This window comes from Macaca nemestrina, chromosome 9 (genome assembly GCF_043159975.1).
Source record: "Macaca nemestrina isolate mMacNem1 chromosome 9, mMacNem.hap1, whole genome shotgun sequence".
Classification (NCBI taxonomy): Eukaryota; Metazoa; Chordata; class Mammalia; order Primates; family Cercopithecidae; genus Macaca; species Macaca nemestrina.
Genome location: NC_092133.1, coordinates 54,507,633 through 54,527,069, shown reverse-complemented (window position 1 = coordinate 54,527,069; position 19,437 = coordinate 54,507,633). Strand labels below are relative to the sequence as shown.

General features: G+C 38.6%; 1 long non-coding RNA gene across 1 annotated transcript in view; it reads right to left on the bottom strand.

The window, feature by feature from the left end:
• LOC139356060 (uncharacterized) overlaps window positions 1–18,553 on the bottom strand; it is a 52,065-nt gene extending 33,512 nt beyond the window's left edge. The window contains exons 1-2 of the long non-coding RNA XR_011607436.1: window positions 18,475–18,553; window positions 2,626–2,657 (exon numbers count right to left, since the gene is read on the bottom strand). This is a non-coding gene — a long non-coding RNA (uncharacterized lncRNA). The remainder of the gene's footprint in view (window positions 1–2,625; window positions 2,658–18,474) is intronic.
• Between the last annotated feature and the right edge of the window lie 884 nt (window positions 18,554–19,437).

Below are 19,437 nucleotides of genomic sequence, written 5' to 3'. Positions count from 1 at the left end.
GGGTGCTCATCTTATTGACAGCTGCTGCACTGTTGGATACACTATAACTTTCATATCAAATCACACTTCCCCTGGGCTACTTCTAGTCAATGAATTAGCTCAATGGAGGTATGAAAATCAGGCTATATTGATAGATGCAGAATTTCTTTAATAGGCAATTTGGCTCAGGAGATCTCTACTGACCTGGCCATGAATTTAACAGACCGGTCGATAGTCTGAGGCTCTTCTGGCCTAATCCTTCCTCGCCTGCCTTCTTTCACAGGTGCTGGACCTGTCTTGGTATCTGAAGGTTCTCCCTGCCTACTCCTCTCCTTCTTCTTTTATCCTTTACAGGCATTTCCCCTGAACAAATTTCTTACATTTTTAATCCTATCTTGGTGTCTGCTTCTCATGGAACCCAAAATGACACACTGTGGAAATCAGGAGACAATGTAATGATATTTTTAAAATGAAAAAACAAAAAGGCAAACAAGACCTCTCAACCTAGAATTATACACCAGAAAGAATATTTCATTCAAATTAAAATAGAATTTGTTGCTAGCTGCACAGCATTGAAGTAAGTACTAAAGGGAGTTCTACCAGCAGAAGGGAAATTTTCTGAGCTAGAAACACAGAAAATTAGAAGGAAATGAAAAACACTGAAAAGAATATAAATCTATGAATAAATATAAAAGAATACTAACTATTTAAAGCAACAAGGCACAGTGGCTCAGGACAGTAATCCCAGAACTTTGGGAGACTGAGAAGGGAGGTTCATTTGAGCCCAGAGCTTGATTGCAGCCTAAGCAACATGATGAATCCCTGTTTCTATGAAAGATACTAAAAAATTAGCCAGGCATGGTGGAGTGCACCTGTAGTCCCAGCTACTTGAGAGGCTGAGGAGGGAGGATTGATTGAGCACAGGAGGTCAAGGCTGCAATGAGCTGTGATTGAGCCACTGTACTCCAGCCTGGGCAACACAGCAAGACTCTGCCTCAAAACTCAAATAAACAAATAAAGCAACAACAATAGCATCTTTTGGAGCTAGAATATGTAACATAGTGCAAAATATGTAGGAGAAAGGGGCAAATGGAGTCAAGTTTTAAGATTCTTACATTCTTACGTAGAATTAGATTACTAGTTAAGGTAGACTTTAACTAGTTAAGGATGCATGTTGAAATCTCTAGGGCAATGGTTCTCAACTTGGAGCAACTTCACTCAAGAGGCATTTGACAAAATAAATTTCACTAAAGAGGCATTTGATGAAAGAGAGAAAGGAGAGGAGAGGAGAGGAAAGGAGAGGAGAGGAAAGGAGAGGAGAGGAGAGGAGAGGAGAGGAGAGGAGAGGAGAGGAGAGGAAAGGAAAGGAAAGGAAAGGAAAGGAAAGGAAAGGAAAGGAAAGGAAAGGAAAGGAAAGGAAAGGAAAAGGGAAAGGAAAAGGGAAAGAGAAAGAAAGAGGAAGGGAGGGAAGAAGGAAGGAAAGAAGGACATACACTTGGCAATATCTGAAGACATTTTTGGTTGTCACAATTATGGGTTGGAGGAGATGTCAAAATTATTCTGCATTGAAACACTAACTAAAAGATGGATATTGTCAGAGTGGATTGAAAAACATGACCCAACTATATGCTGTCTCTAAGAAACTTACTTCAAGCATAATGATATAGGTAGGTTAAAAATAAAGGATACGAAAAGATAGTCTATGTAAATCTTTATCAAAAGAAAGCTAGAGTGGTTGTATTAATATCAGAGAAAGAAGAATAAAGAGCAAAATAGTTTACCAAGGATAAAGAGGGACATTACATAATGAAAAAAGGGTCATTTCACCAAGAAGATACAACAAGTCCTAAATATGTTTGTTCCTTACAATAGAACTTCAAGTTGCATGAAACTAAAAGTAGAAGCAGACAAATCCCTCATTATAAGTAAAGGCTTCAACTCTCCTTTCTCAGTAATTGATAGAACTAATAAAAAAATCAGCAAGGATATTAATAATCTGTAAAACACTAACAACTGACTGGATCTAACTGAAATTTTTAGAACATTCCAGGACCAATAGCAGAATATATATTTTTTTCAAGTGCACATGGAACATTCACCAACATAGACAGTATCCTGAGTTATAAAACAAAGTTTAACACATTTAAAAGAATTGAAATAATACAAGGTATATTCTCTGACTTTACTAGAATTAAACCAGAAACCAATAATAGAAAGATAGCAGGAAATTTCAAATACTTGACAACGCACTTCTAAATAATCCATGCATTAAAGCAAGGGAAATTAGGAAATATTTTGAACTAAATGAAAGTAAAACATATCAAAATTCAACAGATGACAAAGCAGTGCTTAGAGGGGAATTTATAGCATCAAATGCTAACAGGAAGGACCTTGAGAAACTCAAAAAAGAAGAGCAAAATAAACCCAATGCATTCAGAAGGGAAAACTTAATAACGCAGAAATTAATAAAGTTGAAAACAGAAAAAGAGAATGTCAATACAACCAAAATCTAGTTCTGTTAAAAACTAATAAAATTAAAATTGTATCAAAATTGACAAAGAAATAAGACATACACTACTGATATTAGTCATTAAAGAGAAAATACCACCTAGATCCCAGCAGACATTAAAAGAACAAAGAACTTACATGAGCAACTCCACACAGGAAAATTTGACAACCTAGAAAGAAAAAATGGACAAATGCCTTGAAAACCAAAACTGCCAAAACTCCCCCATAATGAAACAGATCATCTGAATAATAGAATAATACAAAAAACATAAATAAATTGAATTCATACTTTAAAATCTTCTGGAAATAACTGATCCAGCATTTCTATTTGTTTATATTGGTAAGATTTCAGGTTATCTTAGCTCATATATTACCAGCAGTGAAACTCTAAGTTGTCTTGTTTTGTTTTTTAAGCCAATTTGAGTTGAGTTTTCTGTTTTGTAAAGGAACAGAAAATAGTGTTATCTCCCAAAGCACATAAGAATTTCTAATATTAACCAACCTGTACCCTTCAGAGGACATTTTGATGTTTCAGAATTCTAAAACATCGTAAGTTTGTGGAGCTCAAAACATTATTATAGTTGTTGAGTGTCCATATACAATACTGAAGTGACTCAGAGAAGTAGTTGTAGGAAGCCTGGCAGCAGTGGTAGCCCTAGTAGTAGTAGAATAACAGTACTTGTGGCTAAGAGATATTAAGTACTTATCTGTGGCACTCTGCAAAGAACTGAGTATATGAAATACCATTGTACAGTTTTATACATGAGTAAATGGAAATACAGACAATAAGATAAATAATAAAAACACAGATAAAGTATCAAGTAGAATTTTCTGGAGAATAGTTTTCTTCTCAGCCTATAGCCTGGTTGTGCTCCTCTTGCTCTGGAGAAGAATGGATTTAAAAGAATTGTCATTTTTCCCCACCCATAGGAAAATAGCTGAAACAACACACATTTAGTCTCCCAGGGAGTACTTCCAGCATGAGAAAAACCAAGTTATGGCAGAATCAAGATCCTGCCAATACTAAAAGTGAGCTTTGTTCTCCAGCTTGGACCTGCCCTTTTCATAAATCGGCCCATAGATTCACCATCTGTATTTGCACACACACACACACACACATAAAACTAGCAGTGAATGGATGCAAAGTGTCTATGGCAGAGAGTTCCCAGCTTAACAGGAGGGCTGTAACAATGAGATGGTCAGTCTTTGAGCTGAGACAACAATTGCCTTCAAAAAGAACATGCACATTCACCTTGTTCACTTGTTGAAACAGGACGTTGAAAGCACTGCTATGCAGTGTTTCACAGTATGCCTATAAACTTTTGCTAATTTCAAGAAACTACTGCCACTAATCTTCTCAAAATTGATAGAAAAAAATTATATACAAGTGGGCCGGGCATGGTGGCTCACGCCTGTAATACCAGCATTTTGGGAGGCTGAGGCGGGTGGATCACAACGTCAAGAGATTGAGATCATCCTGACTAACATGGTGAAACCCCGTCTCTACTACAAAAAAATTAAAATTAAAAACAAATTAAAAAATTATATACAAGTGAACTGAAAAAACAAGCAGATGAGCACCATTTATTTCTACACTTTCTCCATTCTAATAAGGCAATGGTCCAAGAAACCACATTCCTGCCCTTATAGATCAACTGCCAACATGAATGTGATTCTTCAGCTATGAGAAAATGTCTTCTGAAGGGTACAGGTTGGTTAACATTGGAAATTCTTGTGTACTTTGGGAGATAACACTATTTGCTCTGATAAAGACTAGTACTTTTTTCTTCTTTTTATCTGGACATGTCAAGAATCAGTCATGTCATTCTGCATTTTTCCTTTTTCTTCCTCTCACCCTTGCCTCCTTTGGGATTAATGCCAGTAACATGTTTTCCTGATTTAGTGGTGAATGTAATCCAGTATTGATATTCTCTGTGTTAAATAAAATTTTGAGACTTAGGAAAAGTACACATTTAGAAATAATAAATAAAAGTTTCAATGTGGAGCAACTACAAAGCAATAGTATACTAACCGTACCAACCCAAGTGTACAGATTTATGTCTTAAATCTTTTCTTGTAAGTAAATTCCCTAGTGTTAGGGTTTACACTTCAAATGAAAAGAAGATGGGTGGATAGAAAGAAAGAAGACAGTGAGAAGAAAGGAAGGAGGAAGGAAGGAAAGAAAGAAGGAGGGAGAAAAGAAAGGGAAGGAGGGAAGGAAGGAAGGAAGGAAGGACGGGAGGGAGGGAGGGAGGGAGGGAGGGAGGGAGGGAGGAATCCAAGCGGGGATTCAAGGCACTTGAGGGAGTAAGCCAACTCTGAATGGCAAAAAATAAACCATAGCTAACTCTGGAATTTCCAGCTACCTATTGGTTACTGTTTGGAGAGAATTATTGACAGATGGAAGTTTACTCTCAGCAAAAAAGCTCCTGTTTTATGAGTTTGGTGAGCTTTATGCCTGGGATACAGATGGTTATCAGTAAATTTTTAGTAAATAAATGACTGAGTAAATGTATGAATTTCTTTTTCTATGTTCATAAAACTGAAGCCTACAAATGTTTAGTGAGTTGCCCAAAGTCACATAGAAACTCCTAGGTGCTTAAAGTATTCTAGAAGGAAAATTTAAGAAAGATCACCAATTCAGATCTAAGAGATCTAGATTCTTGTTCTGGGTTTGTTTTGTCATTTCACCTCTCAGGACCTCTACATTGCAGAAGGCAGAGGTTCATCTATGTTGTTTTCTCTTGTACCTTCAATTCTTAACACAGTGTTTGGCACATACTAGATACTCAATAAATATTTAAATACTTACCATTTTCCCATCTGTAATATTTAGTTTGCCTGTATGAGAACTGAGGTGGATAGCCGCAAGGCTTTCTGAGTGAGTCTTCCAATTCTACCCCTCTGTGGGAGAGGATCTCTGCTCCTAGTAGTTTTTCATACCCCACTTTCTAACTTCCACTGCTACAGTTGCACGGGAAGGCAAATACAGGTGGGTGAGGTTCCAACATCCTTTCCCCAATGTTATATCATCATCCCTCTGAGCTCTTATTTCCACAAGAAAAACCACAAAAACACAATCTTAATGGAAAACAGTGAATCAATCAATTACTTCATTGTCTATTTTGTAAAATTAGTTCCAGAATCACCACAGACCTCCCAATCTCTCAACCTCAGCAGTCAAAGATTCCCAAACTTTCACATTAGGTGTTCCAGCCACTCTTCCCTAGAGGGATACTCAAGCCCCTGTGACATTCCGTCTCCTTGTCTTCGGTGGGAGCAGACGGGAACTCAACAGCAATAAGCAGCCTGGGAAAAAAATAGCAGCCACAATGCTCCATTTATTATTGGATGGTGTCTTGAGGGAAACTTAATTCTCCCATACTCCTAAGGGAAGACCTTCTCCCTCTTTTCATGACAATTTCCTAGCCAGAAAAATAGCAGCAAACCCTGTACCACAAGCAGAAGAATCTGTGCAAGTGTCAGCATAGCCTTCCTATGGTTCGAGAGGGAAAGGGCTCACCCACCCAGAAGATCCATGTTTCTCCTCTTTTGACAACTCCCTTCCTGAGGAGGAACAGCCCTGGCAGTGGCTATTCCTCTGTGACTGTGGAGTAATGTGGAGTATTCTGAGAAGGGCCCCGGTCGGGAGTTCAAGAATCCAATTTACCTCTGACAGACTATGTGACTTTGGAAAACTCATTTTCCTCCAAGCTTCAGATTCCTCTATTTTTTAAAATGTATTTTCCCTTTTAAATGATTATAAGATTCCTTTTTAAAAACATAGTTCTTATTTCATAAATAATACACGATCTCCATTGACATTTTAAAAATATGGATAAATTTAAAGAAAAAATAACAATAATTCACAATCTTACCACCTAATGATTGTCACTGTTAGCATTTTTATGTATTCCTTTTGGTGAGACTGCTTGGGATTTTAACATCACTGAATATATATCTCCCAGTGAGAGTTGCCTCTTCAAAGCCTTTCCAACCCTTGCACATGTACCAACAACGCTGCCCATAAATCAGGAGGTTAGGGAACTGCTCTTCAGTAATTCACTCCCTGTAGACTGTGACTCTGTCTTTGGAATGTCCTTGGTAATCATAAGTCATCTGAGGGTGGTAGTGATTATTGGAAGAGTCATTTGAAGACAAATTTACATGATTAGAAGAATGATCAAGCTGGGTACCTCCATTTGTTTTTCTTTATTTTAAAGTCATTCCTATAAAGTTTAAAGACTTTTTCATGTTTCTCTGGTGTTCTCAAAATTTTTGATGCTTAAGTTTACAGAAGGAGAAGAATAAATTTCATTATTTTGGAGCGACGTTTCTCAAAGTGTGTTCTATAGCACAGCAGATACTGGAAATGCCCTCCAGAAAGAGAGTTCTGTGATCAAAGGAGTTTGGAATGAGCTACACACTCCATCTGTTTCCTTAAAGACTCACAAAGAACACTGAATATATTAAAAGCTCTGAGATTTATCCACAAATAAAGACCTTTAACTTTAATTAAGTGTGGTTTCCAAACAGATCAGCTGAAGAACTTGGGAGGTGTCGTGAGACTTATTCACTATCACAAGAACAGCACAGGAAAGACCTTCCGTTATGTTTCAATTACCTCTCACTGGGTCCCTCCCACAACATATGGAAACTATGGGAGCTATAATTCAAGATGAGATTTGGGTAGGGACACAGCAAAACCACATCACATGTGAAATATAAGAGTGGAAGCAGCAGTGGGAAGAGCCTTGTAGGCACTCCCAGTCTCCAGTTCCAGTACAGAGAAGCCATCCCTGACTATGTTTCCCAGGGGCCCTTGGGAAGGCAGCCTGCAGAACTAGGGAGGAGTCGCAGGGTGACTCCTCCAATGGAAATTTGTAATAATTTTGACTGGGCATGAATTTTCTTGAGCAGAATTCAGGATGGGGGCAAATGGGAATTGCTGCAGATATGAGTGCAGGAGCTGCTGCTGACATTGTGGGCAGAGAGGGAGGAGCAAGGCCTGAAAGCCATTCTTGCTTTCTTAGTGGGGAAGCTATGGCCTGGGGAAGGTCTGAGTTCCACATGCAGGCTGCCTGGATCTAAATGCAGTGCTGTTGGCAGGGCACTGTGGGAGTAAGACTGGCCTCACTAACTACGTGGGAGCTGGGTGAGGCCTTTCACTACCAGCTATCCCCCACTTCTGTGGCAAACTATATGACACAACAGAGGCAGGCATAATGCCCTCTGGAACATATTCCCATTGGCCAAAGAACTATCCCCTAATCCCTCACAGTGGCCATGGCAAGCCCCACCCAAGGAGAGTCTATGCCCAGACCCGCCTAACCCTACCCCCACCTTAATGGTAGTTCTCTACCTGGCCTGGTAGCTGAAGGCAAACACATAAACTCTTAGGAGCTTTATGGTCCCACTCATTGCTTGAGAAACCAAAATACTTCCCCTGGCCAATTTAGGACAAACTCAAAACCACAGCTGTTGCTTTCTTGAAAGCACCACCTCCTGGTTGAAGGCCAACCAACTCAGGCCATTACAGCAACTCATGACAGAATAACCTTGCTCCCAGGAAGGAGAAAACTACAGCTAAAACAACTGCCTGAAACATCCCGGCTAACTAGAGATCCTGAGGGTGTCCAAATGACAACTTTACTGCTAGCAAAATCAGCACTTGAGAAAGCCAGCGCACTAAACATATCTACAATCAAGGACCCTCACAGAGTCTCCTTCACTCCCCTGCCACCTCCACCAGATCAGGTGCTAGTATCCATGGCTGGGAGACCTGAAGATGGATCACATCACAGGACTCTTTGTAGACATTCCCTAGCACCAGCCCAGAGACATTCCCTAGCACAAGCCCAGAGCCTGGGAGCCCTGCTGGATGGCTAGACCCAAAAGAGCAATAACAATCACTGCAGTCTGTCTCTCAGGAAGCCCCATGCCTAGGGAAACAGTATGGAGATTCCTTAAAGAACTAAAAGTAGAACTACAATTAGATCTAGCAATCCCACTGCTAAGTATCCATCCAGACAAAAAGAGCTCGTTATATGAAAAAGACACTTGCCCACACATGTTTATAGCAGCACAATTCAGTTGCAAAAAGACAGAAGTGGCCTAAATCCCCATCAATCAATAAGTGGATAAAGAAAATGTGGTATGTATATACTGTGGATTACTACTCAGCCATAAAAAGGAATGAAATAGTGGCATTGACAACAATCTGAATGGAGTTGGAGACCATTATTCTAAGTGAAGTAACTCAGGAATGGAAAAGCAAATATTGTATGTTCGCACTTAAAAGTGGGAGCTAAGCTATGAGGACACAAAGGCATAAGAATGATATAATGGATTTTGGGGACCCAGGGAGAAGGGTGAGAGGAGGGTGAGGGATAAATAACTACCCATCACGTAGAGCGTTCACTGCTTCAAAATCTCAGAAATCACCACTAAAGAACTCGTCCATGTAACCAAAAACCACCTGTTCCCCAAAAACTAATATAACAAAGTATAAATTTTATAAAATATAAAATCAATATTTTTAAGTGTGTGGCTATACTAGTGGGATAAAAAGAAGAAATAACAAGAAAGAGTACATTCAAAGCAGAAAGCAACCCAAAAGCCATTGTTTATTACGGGTCATCTACAAGTCTCTAGTAGCAGACAGCTTGGGATTAATGGCCCAGGCTCAAGTGACAAAATACAAACCCTGAAACCAGTGCATTATGGAAGGTTCATCCATAGACCACTGAATAAATTCAGGAGCTCCAAGAGACAATTAGGTCAACAGATGAAGTAGGGGAAAGATAAACCACAAAGAAGTGGGTGCTGAAAAAACTACTACCACTACTACAGTGAGATATCATCTCACCCTAGTTAAAATAGCTTATATCCAAAAGACAGGCAATAACAAATACTTGCGACCATGTGGAGAAAAGGGAAAAAACCCTGTACACCATTGGTGGGAATGTAAGTTAATACAAGCACTATGGAGAATAGTTTGGAGGTTCCTCAAAAAAACTAAAAATTGAGCTACATATGATCCAGCAATCCCATTGCTGGGTATATACCCAAAAGAGAGGAAATCAGGGTATCAAAGAGATCTCTGCATTCCTGTTTGTTGCAGCACTGTTTACGATAGTTAAGATTTGGAAGCAACCTAAGTCCCATCAACAGATGAATGGATACAGAAAATGTGGTACATATACACAATGGAGTACTATTCAGCCATAAAGAAGAATGAGATTCAGTCATTAAAAACAACATAGATGGAACCGGACATCATTATGTTAAATGAAATAAACTAAACCAAGCACAGAAAGACAAATATCACATGTTCTTACTCATTTAAATGAGACTCAGTCATTTGCAACAACATAGTTGGAACTGGACATCATTATGTTAAGTGAAATAAACCAGGCACAGAAAGACAAATATCACACGTACTTACTTACTTACTGATTTGATTTCTAAAATCAAATCAATTGAACTCACAGACATAGAGAATAAACAGATGGTTACCAGAGGCTGGGAAGGGTAGCCTGGGGTTGTAGGGGGAGGTAGGAATGGTTAATGGGTACCAAAAATAGAAACAATGAATAAGACCTATTATTAGCCAGGCGTGGTGGCTTACGCCTGTAATACCAGCACTTTGGGAAGCTGATGTGGGTGGATCACGAGGTCAGGAAATCGAGACCATCCTAGCTAACACGGTGAAACCCTGTCTCTACTAAAACTACAAAAATTTAGCTGGGCATGGTGGTGCGCACCTGTTGTCCCAGCTACCCGGAAGGCTGAGGCAGGAGAATTGCTTGAACCCGGAAAGCAGCAGTTGCAGTGAGCCAAGATCGCACCACTGCACTCCAGCCTGGGTGACAGAGTGAGACTTCACCTTAAAAAAAAAAAAAAAGAAAAGAAAAAAAAAGAAAGACCTATTATTTGATAGCACAATAAGGTGACTATGGTCAATAATAACTTAATTATACATTTTAAAATAAAAGAGTATTGTCCAGGCGTGGTGGCTCACGTCTGTAATCCCAGCATTTTGGGAGTCTGAGGCGGACAGATCACAAGGTCAGGAGTTTGAGACCAGCCTGACCAACGTGGTGAAACCCTGTCCCTACTGAAAATACAAAAATTAGCCGGGCAGGGTGTGCATACCTGTAATCCCAGCTATTCAGGAGGCTGAGGCAGGGGAATCACTTGAACCCGGGAGGCAGAGGTTGCAGTGAACTGAAATCATGCCATTGCACTCTAGCCTGGGTGACAGAATGAGACTCCATCTCAAAAAAAATAAAATAAAATAAAAGAGTAGAATTGGATTGTTTGTAACTCCAAGGATAAATGCTTCAGGTGATGGATACCCCATTCTTCATGATGTGCTTAGTTCACATTGTATGCCTGTATCAAAACATTTCATATACCCCATAGGTATGTACACCTGCTATATACCCACAAAATTTTTTTTAAACTTTACAAATTAAAAAAAAAGGAGAAGAAGAAGAAGTAGGTGGTGGAAACACTTGGCTATCTCAGTCTTAGGTGTACATGGTACAGAATAAAAGAGAAAAAAAACCCTGATAATTTCCAACTCACACAGTTCTGGGGCTAGAACTCGTACTGCCAAAGCAGCAAAAAAAAAAAAAAACCTAGCTGAAAAAATTATGCTAAAAAGACTTCCGGTTGATGGTGCCATAAACACTCAATAGAAGCAAAAGCCAATTATCTATTGGGTAGTAAACTTAAAAACAGGCCTCAAAGATGTTCCAGAGGGATATGAGTACATAATTTAAAAAGTCACTAAGCACACTAGAAAACAGGTCATCACAAGCTACAAAATCAGTCTGAGACAAAAGATGCTGAAATGATGAGATACCACATACAAAATAAGTTTTAAAAAATATAAAAAATAGTTGAAGTATCAACATTGATGAGACAAAGGGAAAAAATACAAATAAAGTGTCTAAAACTAAAATTTAATTATTAAAACTTGAACCTCGAAGGAAGGTTTAAATGTTGGTTTAGACACAGCTGAAGGGAAAATCAGTGATCTTGAAAATACACCTGAAAAAATTACATAAAATGAAGCACTTTACATGAAGAGACTAATACACCACAACAGTGGGAAATTTCAGTGTACTTTTCTCAGTAATTGATAAACAAAGCATATGAAAAATTAGTAAAGATATGGAAGATTTGTACCACATAATTCACTAGTTTAGATTTTTGTGAACTGACTGCTTCCTGAAAGAAATGACAGTATCAGCTGCCAGTCATCTCTTAGTGTGAATTATTTTACCTAGTCCTTTTCCTATGATGGGTCGCTTAAAATGATTCTGAGCAAAGAGGATTTTAAACATATCGCCAGCCTCACTTCCTTCAAGAAACACTCCCATACGACTATCCAGCAACTAGCTTTGGTGAGGCTTCTGGTAACTTGATATTGGTTACTTTGTGTAATTCTAGTTATTTTTTATTTTTTGTTCAGCTTCCAACATAATATTAACACATGCCCATGATTAAAAATGTGAAAACTACAGATAAGCCCTCACCAAAAAGGAAAGGAAGAAAAGTGACCCATAGGCTGGGCGTGGTGACTCACACCTGTAATCCCAGCACTTTGAGAGGCTGAGGTGGGTGGATCACAAGGTCAGGAGATCGAGATCATCCTGGCTAACACGGTGAAACCTCGTCTCTACTAAAAAATACAAAAAATTAGCCGTGTGTGGTGGCGGGTGCCTGTAGTCCCAGCTACTTGGGAGGCTGAGGCAGGAGAATGGCATGAACCCAGGAGGCGGAGCTTGCAGTGAGCCGAGATCATGCCGCTGCACTCCAGCCTGGGTGACAGAGTGAGACTCCATCTCAAAAAATTAAATTAAATTAAATTAAATTAAATTAAATTAAAAAGTGACCCATAATCCTATCAGTCCTACATAGATAAGCATTGCTAACATTTTATTATATATAGTCTTTTCATTTTTTAATGCATAATTTTATTCATTCACTGTTTAGCACTCATCATGTGCTTCACACTGTCCTAGCACTCAGCAAAGGTAATAAAAAGTCAAAGTTCCTGTCCTCATGGCACTTACATTTTCACATTTTTATATAGGTAAATATTCATACTTTGAATTTCAAAACAAATAAGAGGGAAAAACCAAATGGGATGATCAGTAATTATTGATGTTATTTGTGTATCTGTTATTTTCTCACTGACAAATCAGTTCCTAAGAACAAGATGGCATTAACCATAGTGTTCTTCATATCACCTGGCAGAGTAACTGCTTATAGAAGACACTTAACAAAGTTTTGTGAATACAGAAGTTGAGAAGGTCAAAGGGAGCAAGGAAAAGGAAGGAGGGCTTTGGAATCACGGTTCCCTCTCATCTTTGGGCAGGTACTAGTTTAATGATAAACCAGCTCTCTGGATGGGAGGGAGGGAAGCCCTGATTTGTAGCGTTTACTTATTTCCTTGGTGTAAATACTCACACATGGGTAATTTCAAGCTTCCAATGTTACATCACTGAATATAGAGTTTAGAAAAAGTGCTTGTAATTGACTCTCATGAGCTGGTACAATTTGGCTCCAGCACATCATGGCTTGGCCCTCATTGAACCCTTGCATTCTCTACCTCTTAAGAGTTCTAGCAATGAGTGCCTTGGGGAATGGGAGTTCTCTCGGGAGGAAAAAGGGAGCACAGAGAGAGAAGGCTGGGATGCCAGAGACCAACCTTACCAACTCCTCTTTTTGGTTGAATCTGTTTTTCTTTTCAGAATCCTTCTAATATTTAGGTAATCAGAATTTCCTAGAACAAATAGAAAACTTACCATGCACAATACTGTGGTGTTGCATGGGATACAAAAACACAGAGACACGATTCCCATTCTCCACAAGCTCACTATGTAGTGGGAAGAGGATCAGAAAGGTTGCTAAGTTATCATTTTAAAAACTGGTAGAGAATATTAACTTTCTCAAAGATATAATTTCTTGTGGGGTTTCAAACTCATTATAATAAGGGCTTTTGTCTCAGAAACATATAAAATCAAAACTCTTACTCTGCCACTTACTAGTACTATGATCTTAAGCAATTGATTAATAACTCTATGTCCTTGCCACATAGGTTGTTGTGAGAATTAAATGAAACAATGTGTGGAAATTCAATGCATGGTGCCTGGCACACAGTAAGATTCAACAAATACTAATAACAGTATTACCAGCAATAGTGTTTGCAATACCATATAAACAAACACAACAAAACATAAAGCCTGGGGCTATGTTTTAGCCAGTTCTCCAGAGAAACAAAACCATTAGGATATGTATATACATAGAAATAAATTTATTTTAAGGAATTGGCACACATGATTATGGAGTCTAGCAAGTCCAAAATCTGCAGGGAAGACCATTGGGCTGGAGACCCAGGAAGAGATGATGTTGCAGTTCAAGTTTGAAGGCCATTTGTTGGCAGAATTTCCCTCCAGAAGAAAGTCAGTTTTTTGTCCTATTTAGGCCTTCAACTGATTGGATGAGACCCAGCCACATTATGTGGTGAGCAGTCTACTTTACTCAAAGTCCACAAATTTAAATGTTAATCTCATTCAAAAGTACTGTCACAAAAAGTATCCAGAAAAATGTTGAACACATATTTCAAAATTATTAAAATATGCATCAGCATGGCCCAGCCAAGTTGACACAAAAATTAACCAACATGGGCTGATTATTTCAGAGACTACCCGGCAATAAGGTTTTATTAAATTAGTGGAAGATAATATTAGAGAATTGTTGTTTTTTGGAGGGCATTGAGAGCCAGGCTGTGGGGTTTGTACTTGATTTTATGAATGATAAAAATCAGTAAAGATTTAGTGACATGATCTGAGCTGCATTTAAAGAAGATCAAAACTGAATTATTGCCACTTGCCCAGACAGGCTTGGTAACTTCTGCTGATATTTGGATAAATAAAGGCAATAGTGTGTGTGGTCACTGGACCTGGATGGTCAAGAATTTGCCTTCAGGGATCTCCCTTTGGCCTTATCCCCAGGGATGATTTTCCTCCAAAACAGGCAGTGTATGTTTTCCTGAAGCTATACAAGTCTTTTCCCTTTCTTACTTTGCTATTCCTTGGCTAGCAGAATCACTCTAAAAATAACCTTTAAAAAGATCCCAAACCAATGAGTATAAGAGTTATCTAGGAATCAAGGAGACATACTAAGGCTCAGCAAGATAAGCCTGCTTCTCTGGCACAGCCTGTAATTTGTTTTTCCAAGTTTGGTGGTAACCACGTCATTAACAATAGCTTTATACATTTCTGACTAACTTATGTAAGAGGCACTGTTTTTCAACTTTGTTGACACATGAAGCAAATAAGCTGTTGGAGAAGTCTGTTGCAAAACTGGAAACAAAATGGATCTCAAATAGTTTACAACGGCTGGGAATCAGGGTTTGGGAGGTGGCCCAAAAATCCCTGCTTCCTGTCAAAAGCACATTCAGCTCAGTGGGATACATTTGTCTGGTTGTGATACGTAAGTGGTCTCCGTGGTGTATTTACACTTGAAATTTTCACTGATTCCTGTTATTTCAGACCACATACACCCACACAACTATGGTTACTTAGAATCGCTAACTGGAACAAATCAGGAGTAATTGCGTTGGTATGCCATCTTTTGTTGATAATTGGAAACTTTTGGATGCAACACAAGAAGTTAACAAATTCCCTTGAACTTAGCCATATGTCTGAAGAGTTGTAGCACAATAATTTTCTGCATATCACTAGCTGGAACTCAAGAAGGAGTTTTGACTACAGCACAGGTCTAGCCTTAATGGTCTTTAGAATATTATTTCATAAACAGAAACAAGATTCTTGCCTGATGAATTATTCATAGACCTGGATGAGAACTCATATTGCACAAGATCTATTCAAAGGGCCTTTCTTTTATTAAACTACAGTCAGGCCGCCAGGCAAAGATAAAGGTTTCTGTTGCAAGGCAAATAAAACACCCCCATGCAATTTATCATGTGTACTGATTTAAACTGGAGGACTCACTGGGATGTTAAATATTTTCCACATCTGATTATAAAAGTGACAGAGGAAACACAGATGGAGATGATTGTGCTTTGGATGAATCTGGGAAAACTAGGAGAGTTTATTATTTAGTATATCACATTTCCCTCCCTTAAACAATAGTGAAGGAGACATTCTCTAGAAAAAACTATTGATCAGAGATTAGTCAGTCAAGATGAGGAGGCAAATTTAATTTACAGCATATGAAAACAAAAATCTAAACAGTAAAGATAAATACAGCAAAAGGTTTTTTAAAAATACCCTGATCCTGGGTATATATCAAAGGCAAATTTATGTAAGGAAAAATGGTATATGAGTTATTCAGATAATATGAAATACCAACATGATCAATATCAGATGAGCTCAGTAAAAGCCAGGATGGTAGAAACTTCAGTAGGGCTTGAGCAAGTACGTAATTTAGTGGAAGGGAAGGACCATGGTCAGCCTGAAGAGCTTGGGACTGCGAACTAAGAGAAAAAACTCCCAGTCTTATTTGGCCCCTAACAAGCTGTGTGACATTGGGTAAGTCATTCATCCTATCTAAACCTCAGTTTCCTTATCTGTAAAAAGAGTTGGCCAGGGTAAATTATTTAATCTCCCTATGATGCTAAAATGTAACTTTCTGCTCTTTCCTGTTTTTCTCATATTTCTGGTCCTATATCAGAAGAAGTCTATGTTTTTAAGAAAATCAATAGTATATGATAACAAGATTTTATACTGAAAGCTACTTGCAAAGAAATGGCTTTATTCATTCAGCCATTTATTCATTCTTTTGTTAATTCAACAAAAACTGATTTTGAAACCCAACACCTATTGTAAACTAGATACTGTAGTATCCCACAAAGGTCTTCCCATATAAGGATAAAGTAGACTCATGGCCTACCTTAAAGGAGTTTATAGTCTTATAGTAGAGACGGATATATCAAGATAATTTTAATCAAAGGTAGATCTAAATAATAGAGATAAGCACAGAAGGCTTTAGGAGGGAAGAGGAAGTACTGTATATCCCCTATTTGGGATGGTGGAAGGCTTCATGGAGGAGGAGAAACCTGAGCTACAGGATGAGTAGAGGTTAGTTAGTTTATGTAGAGTAGAAAGATGGTCAAAATATGAAAGAATGGAAGCAGAAAGTGTTAAAACGCTGGTAGGAGTTGTTAGAATGTAAAGCACAAAACAAGGAATGGCAGCATAAGATATAAGTTAGGACTAGATAGTGGGGATTCTTGTGTTCCTTGTAAAGGAATTTCATTTTACCCCCATAGATCAACGTTTCTCAAAGAAGTCTATGACCCTCATGCACCAGAATCACTTGGGAATCTTTTTTTTAAATAACAATTTTTAGTTCTAACCCAGACCTACTAATTCAGAATTTTTAGGGATACGGGCTGAAGTTTTGTGTTTTAAAACAAGTATCCTAGTATTTCAGATGCAACCTAAAGTTTGAGAATCACTTGTATTAGATGTTTTTACATCTATTATTTTTACTTATTCTCCACCATCATACTATGAGTTCTAGGAGTTGGGGTTCAAAGATTTCATTTCCTAGGAGAACTGATGGGAACAAGATGGATATTGTGTGCTTAATAAATATTGAGCTAGATGGACGGATGACTATGCCTAGGACAGAGAATAAAACTGGGACTTGGTGCCAGAAACTGCTTCAAAGTGGGAATTTAATCTTTATAACCAGGCAAAATGTCAAGGCTAAAGACTGAGCTATAAGATGAGATGTAACAAACACTAGCAATTGAAAACACTTCCTAAAACTGTTCTCTATTCTGCAAAATGAGAGTAGTAAAATCTTTCTAATGACTGCATAGAATCTGAGATGCTACCTTACTTATCAGTTAATAGGTTAAACTGCCACAGTTTCACAAATGCTAGTAGAAGACACAAGACTCTAGGGTCAGAGATAAAAGACAGTTTATTGATTTATGGCAACAACTGTAGCCGAAGTATCAGCATTTTTGTGCCAGTGTCCCAAGCCCCCGTTTCCACAGGGAGACGCACAGAGGGTTGCATTGCAAAAGAGAAACCCTGAGTTTAGGAAACCTGAATCTTCTATAGTGGTCAATAAACATGCCTGTTCTTTGCTCTGACAGGAGACACTATCTCTGTCTTCCAAAGCTGTTTGTTATACACACATCCTTAAAAAGTCTGCAACAAAGAAGAGCGAATGCCTCACTCACAAGATGTGTAGAAATGCAAGAGACCCACAGAGAATTGTCTCCCCATAATGTATAACTCACAGAGTGATATAATTATATGGAGTAAAGCATATAAATTATTTATTATTTAATTAATTATTTTATTTAGTAGCAAAGTGTTTAGTGGATAGACATAGCTCAGGAAAAGTAACTACCATTTTTACTGTTAGAGTAATTGTTATTTTTGGTTTTGTTGTTGCTGTTAAACATTACTCAACCTATAACTGGAGGCGATTTACCTATTAGCCTGCAACTTACCTTGACCAGGAAAAGAACGGATCCAAAACCTTGGAGTAGGGTGGACCTTGCAAGTGGGGTAAATGGCCATGGCTAGGTGAAAGGAGAGTAAAATGGGCAGTGTGGCCATTAGAGACATGTCCCTTGGGAATTTCAGTGAGGGCTAGCATGGTCAGTTCTCTGCAATCTGAGGTTACACGGTAAGTAATAAAAGAGGTAGCTGCTGTCATCAAGTACCATGGTGATAGAAATTTTAGAGACTGTAATCTCTGCTATTTAGTTCCCTTCTCTACCCAAGCTGAATCGGAAGTTTTCTAACATGACATCCCCTACCTGGAATGCCTTTCCCTCCCTTCTCTACCATCTGTTTTCTGGAAGGTAGCATATCATGGAAGTCCTGGATTTAAATTCAAGCTGTGTAACTTTCCAAAACTCTTTTTAAAAACATAAAACAGAATAACTGACATTTAAATATTTTGTATTTCCGCTACCTAGAATGAGCTGTATGCGAAGTGATGGGTTTTGACATCCAGGTTTCAGGCTCTGAGGTCCAGCTTCCGGTGGCCACTGCCCAGGAATGGTTTGCTTAGAATTTAGAATATAGGTTTTACTACTTCTTTATCTGCCCAAACCATATGGAATGTATGGTCTTTGTTTAGCATCTTCATAGATTCTATTCTTCTCATCAAAATACCCAAATGGTATTTTCTAATAGTTCAATACCCTGTTATGGCCAAAATTTTCAATCTATCCCAGAAGCCCAGGCAAACTCCTTGGTGACAGGTTTGTCTAATGTACAATTTAAGGACAATTACAGTGTACTCTTTTCAGAAGTTAGTATTGGTCATTAAGTCATTTCCCAGCAGAAGTGGTTCTTTTCTTCTAGGTCCTCTTGATTCATCATGAGGTATTTGCTAGCTATCTCTTAGGACACAGCAAAATTTGGGCCTGTGATAGAGTATGACTTTTTAGAATGTTCACTAGGCTGGAGTTCAAGACTCAACTTTGTCACTTCCTAGTTCTCTGGGAGGCAGTATCTAGGAAGGAGGAAATTAGGCAGCTAGCATTTGAATCCTAGCTATTCGTGAACTGGATGACTTCTAGCTGATCAAAAACCCTTTCTGAGTCTCATGTTTCCCATTTGTAAAGTGAGAATGATAATGTCTGCCTGGTACGGTTTTCTGTGAGTAGTAAATGAGGTGCATATCTAGTACAGTGCTTATTATATTATAATGGGCATTCAACAAGGGTGACATCCATACCAGCCCTTAAGGCACTAATGAGACCCCAAAAGGGCTGAAATACTCACATGCCCATGGGGTCCAGCACAAAACTGAAGTGAATGAGAATAAGTAAAACAGCACTGCAACTGTGAAGGTACAAGGCAACTAAGAGTTGGCCTCAACACTGGGAAGAAAATAGGGAGTACTTATGGCAAACTGAGAAGGGTGTGT